This window comes from Arachis ipaensis, chromosome B7 (assembly GCF_059453495.1).
Source record: "Arachis ipaensis isolate K30076 ecotype BB chromosome B7, ASM5945349v1, whole genome shotgun sequence".
Taxonomy (NCBI): domain Eukaryota; kingdom Viridiplantae; phylum Streptophyta; class Magnoliopsida; order Fabales; family Fabaceae; genus Arachis; species Arachis ipaensis.
The window spans coordinates 16,925,509-16,930,803 of NC_142442.1; the positions used below are offsets into that span (position 1 = coordinate 16,925,509).

The 5,295-nt window shown below is 41.0% G+C and overlaps 1 non-coding gene across 1 annotated transcript; it reads right to left on the minus strand.

Moving 5' to 3' along the window:
* Positions 1-535: 535 nt before the first annotated feature.
* LOC148550459 (small nucleolar RNA R71) lies at positions 536-643 on the minus strand. Its single transcript, XR_015892945.1, has one exon. It is a non-coding gene; the product is annotated as a small nucleolar RNA R71 (small nucleolar RNA).
* Positions 644-5,295: the final 4,652 nt, after the last annotated feature.

Below are 5,295 nucleotides of genomic sequence, written 5' to 3' on the forward strand. Positions count from 1 at the left end.
AGGAACAGGGATAAAGACATTCTTATTGAAGCTGATCCTAAACCTGAAAGGACTCTTAAGAGGAAACTAAGAGAAGCTAAAGCACAACCCTCTAGAGAGGATCTGACAGAAATTTTCGAAAAAGAAGGAGACATGGCCAAACCCAATAACAATGGTGGAGATGCAAGGAAGATGCTTGGTGACTTTATTGCACTCTCTTCTAACTTCTATGAAAGAAGCATCTCAATTCCTACCATTGGAGCAAACAACTTTGAGCTTAAGTCTCAATTAGTTTCTCTAATGCAACAGAATTGCAAGTTTCATGGACTTCCATCAGAAGATCCTTTTCAGTTCTTAACTGAATTCTTGCAGATCTGTGATACTGTTAAGACCAATGGGGTTGATTCCGAGGTCTACAGACTTATGCTTTTTCCCGTTTGCTGTAAGAGACAGAGCTAGAATATGGTTGGACTCTCAACCTAAAGATAGCCTGAACTCTTGGGATAAACTGGTCACGGCTTTCTTAGCCAAGTTCTTTCCTCCTCAAAAGCTTAGCAAGCTTAGAGTGGATGTTCAAACCTTCAAACAGAAAGAAGGTGAATCCCTCTATGAAGCTTGGGAGAGATACAAGCAACTGACCAAAAAGTGTCCTTCTGACATGCTTTCAGAATGGACCATCCTGGATATATTCTATGATGGTTTGTCTGAATTATCTAAGATGTCATTGGACCATTCTGCAGGTGGATCCATTCACCTAAAGAAAACGCCTGCAGAAGCTCAGGAACTCATTGACATGGTTGCAAATAACCAGTTCATGTACACTTCTGAAAGGAATCCTGTGAGTAATGGGATGCCTCAGAGGAAGGGAGTTCTTGAAATTGATGCTCTGAATGCCATATTGGCTTAGAATAAAATATTGACTCAGTAAGTCAATATAATTTCTCAGAGTCTGAATGGATTGCAAGCTGCATCCAACAGTACTAAAGAGGCATCTTCGGAAGAAGAAGCTTATGATCCTGAGAACCCTGCAATAGCAGAGGTGAATTACATGGGTGAACCCTATGGAAACACCTATAATACCTCATGGAGAAATCATCCAAATTTCTCATGGAAGGATCAACAAAATCCTCAACAAGGCTTTAATAATAGTGGAAGAAATAGGTTTAGTAATAGCAAGCTTTTTCCATCATCCACTCAACAACAGACAGAGAATTCTGAGCAGAATCCATCTAGCTTAGCAAATATAGTCTCTGATCTATCTAAGGCCACTCTAAGTTTCATGAATGAAACAAGGTCCTCCATCAGAAATTTGGAGGCACAAGTGGGCCAGCTGAGTAAAAGAATCACTGAAACTCCTCCTAGTACTCTCCCAAGCAATACAGAAGAGAATCCAAAAAGAGAGTGCAAGGCCATAACTTTACTTGGTGTGGCCGAACCCAGAGAGGAGGAGGAGGACGTGAATCCTAGTGAGGAAGAACTCCTGGGACATTCAGTGACCAATAAGGAGTTTCCCTTTGAGGACCCAAATAAATCTGAGGCTCATACAGAGACCATAGAGATTCCATTCAACCTGCTTCTTCCCTTCATGAGCTCTGATGAGTATTCATCCTCTGAAGAGGATGAAGACATTACTGAAGAGCAAGTTGCTAAGTACCTTGGTGCAATCATGAAACTGAATGCCAAATTATTTGGTAATGAGACTTGGGAAGATGAACCTCCCTTGCTCACCAATGAACTGAATGCATTAGATAGGCAGAAATTACCTCAAAAGAAACAGGATCCTGGTAAATTCCTAATTCCCTGTAACATAGGTACCATGACCTTTGAGAAGGCTCTGTGTGACCTAGGGTCAGGCATTAACCTTATGCCACTCTCTGTAATGGAAAAACTTGGAATCTTTGAGGTGCAAGCTACTAGAATCTCATTAGAGATGACAGACAACTCAAGAAAATAGGCTTATGGACTAGTAGAGGACGTGTTAGTAAAGGTTGAAGGCCTTTACATCCCTACTAATTTCATAATCCTAGACACTGGAAAGGATGAGAATGAATCCATCATCCTTGGAAGACCCTTCCTAGCCATAGCAAGAGCTGTGATTGATGTGGATAGAGGAGAGTTGGTCCTTCAACTGAATGAGGACTACCTTGTATTTAAGACTCAAGGATCTCCTTCTGTAACCATGGAGAGGAAGCATGAAAAGCTTCTCTCACTGCAGAGTCAACCAAAGCCCCCACAGTCAAACTTTAAGTTTGGTGTTGGGAGGGCACAACCAAACTCTAAGTTTGGTGTTGGGAGATTCCAACAATGCTCTGAACATCTGTGAGGCTCCATAAGAGCTCACTGTCAAGCTATTGACATTAAAGAAGCGCTTGTTGGGAGGCAACCCAATGTTATTTAATTATATCTATTTTATTTTTATTGTTATTTTGTGTTTTATTAGGTTAATGATCATGTGAAGTCACAAGAACAACTGAAAAATTAAAAACAAAATAAAAAACAGCAGAAGAAACAGCACACCCTGGAGGAAGAGCACTCTCGCGTTTAAATGCCAGAAACAAGCATCTGTCTGGCGTTTAACGCCAGAAACAAGCACCAAGCTGGAGTTTAACGCCAGAAACAAGCATCAACCTGGCGTTAAACGCCAGAAACAAGCTATATCTGGGCGTTTAACGCCAAAAACAAGCAGCAGTCTGGCGTTAAACGCCAGTATTGCATACAAAGGGAGTTTTGCATGCCTAATTAGAGCAGGGATGCTAAGTCCTTGACCCCTCTGGATCTGTGGACTCCACAGGATTCCCACCTACCCTAACTCTCTCTCTCACACCTTTTCATAACACTCCTCCCCAAATACCCTCCACCAATCACCTCAATCACTCTTCCCCATCACCTCTTCACCACTCACATCTATCCTCTCTTCCCCAAAAACCCTACCTACCTACAAATTCAAATTCATTTCCCACCCAAACCTAACCCCATGACCGAACCCTAAACCCCCCCACTCCTATATAAACCCCTCATTCCTTCTTCATTTTCACACAACACAACCCTTTCTTCTTCCCCTTGGCCGAATACACACCTCTCTCCCTCTCCTCCATTTTTCTTCTTCTTCTCCTTCTTTCTTTCTTCTTTTGCTTGGGGACGAGCAAATATTTTAATTTTGGTGTGGTAAAAGCATTGCTTTTTATTTTTCCATAACCATTAATGGCACCTAAGGCCAGAGAAACCTCAAGAAAGAGGAAAAGGAAGGCAATTGCTTTCACCTCTGAGTCATGGGAGATGGAGAGATTCATCTCAAAGGTCCATCAAGACCACTTCTATGAAGTTGTGGCCAAGAAGAAAGTGATCCCTGAGGTTCCTTTCAAGCTAAAAAAGAATGAGTATCTGGAGATCCGACATGAGATCCGAAGAAGAGGTTGGAAAGTTCTCACCAACCCCATTCAACAAGTCGGGATCTTAATGGTTCAAGAGTTCTATGCAAACGCATGGATCACTAGAAACCATGATCAAAGTGTGAACCCGAATCCAAAGAATTAGCTTACCATGGTTCGGGGGAAATACTTAGATTTCAGTCCGGAAAATGTAAGGTTGGCGTTCAACTTGCCAATGATGCAAGAAAACGCACGCCCCTATACTAGAAGGGTCAACTTTGATCAAAGGTTGGACCAAGTCCTCATGGTCATATGTGTAGAAGGAGCTCAATGGAAAGTTGACTCAAGAGGCAAGCCGGTTCAATTGAGAAAACTGGACCTTAAGCCTGTAGCTAGAGGATGGTTGGAGTTTATTCAACGCTCAATTATTCTTACTAGCAACCAGTCTGAAGTTATTGTAGACCGGGCCATCATGATCCATAGCATCATGAATGGGGAGGAAGTGGAAGTTCATGAAATTATACCTCAAGAACTCTACAAGGTGGTTGACAAGTCCTCCACTTTGGCAAGGTTAGCATTTCCTCACCTTATTTGCCACCTATGTAATTCGGCTGGGATTGACATAGAGGGAGACATCCTCATTGATGAGGACAAGGCCATCACTAAGAAAAGGATGGAGCAAACAAGAGATTATGGACCTCAACAAGAGCATGAGGAAATTCCTCACCATGAAATTCCTGAGATACCTCAGGGGATGCACTTTCCTCCACAAAACTATTGGGAGCAAATCAACACCTCCCTAGAAGAATTAAGCTCCAACATGGGACAACTAAGGATGGAGCACCAAGAGCACTCCATCATTCTCCATGAGATTAGAGAAGATCAAAGAGTTATGAGGGAGGAGCAACAAAGGCAAGGAAGAGACATAGAGGAGCTCAAGAGCACCATTGGTTCTTCAAGAAAAGGAAGACGCCACCCTCACTAAGGTGGACCCGTTCCTTAATCTCCTTGTTCTTATTTTTCTGTTTTTCGTTTACTATGCTTTATGTTTTATTTATGTTTGTGTCTTCACTATATGATCATTAGTGTTTAAGTGTCTATGTCATAAAGCTATGAGTGTCCTATGAATCCATCACCTTTCTTAAATGAAAAATGTTTTTAATCACAAAAGAACAAGAAGTACATGAATTTCGAATTCATCCTTGAAATTAGTTTAATTATTTTGATGTGGTGACAATACTTTTTATTTTCTGAATGAATGCTTGAACAGTGCATATGTCTTTTGATATTGTTGTTTATGAATGTTAAATATGTTGGCTCTTGAAAGAATGATGAAAAGGAGAAATGTTATTTGATAATCTGAAAAATTATAAAAATGATTCTTGAAGCAAGAAAAAGCAGTGAAGAACAAAGCTTGCAGAAAAAAAATAAATGCAAAAAAAAATAATAAAAGAAAGAAAAAGAAAAAGCAAGCAGAAAAAGCCAAGAGCTCTTTAAACCAAAAGGCAAGAGCAAAAAGCCAATAGCCCTTAAAACCAAAAGTCAAGGGTAAAAAGGATCCAAAGCTTTGAGCATCAGTGGATAGGAGGGCCTAAAAGAATAACATCCTGGCCTAAGCGGCTAAACCAAGCTGTCCCTAACCATGTGCTTGTGGCGTGAAGGTGTCAAGTGAAAACTTGAGACTGAGCGGTTAAAGTCGAGGTCCAAATAAAAAAGAAGAGTGTGCTTAAGAACCCTGGACACCTCTAATTGGGGACTCTAGCAAAGCTGAGTCACAATCTAAATAGGTTCACCCAATTATGTGTCTGTGGCATTTATGTATCCGGTGGTAATACTGGAAAACAAAGTGCTTAGGGCCACGGCCAAGACTCATAAAGTAGCTGTGTTCAAGAATCAACATACTGAACTAGGAGAATTAATAACACTCTGAATTCTGAGTTCCTATAGA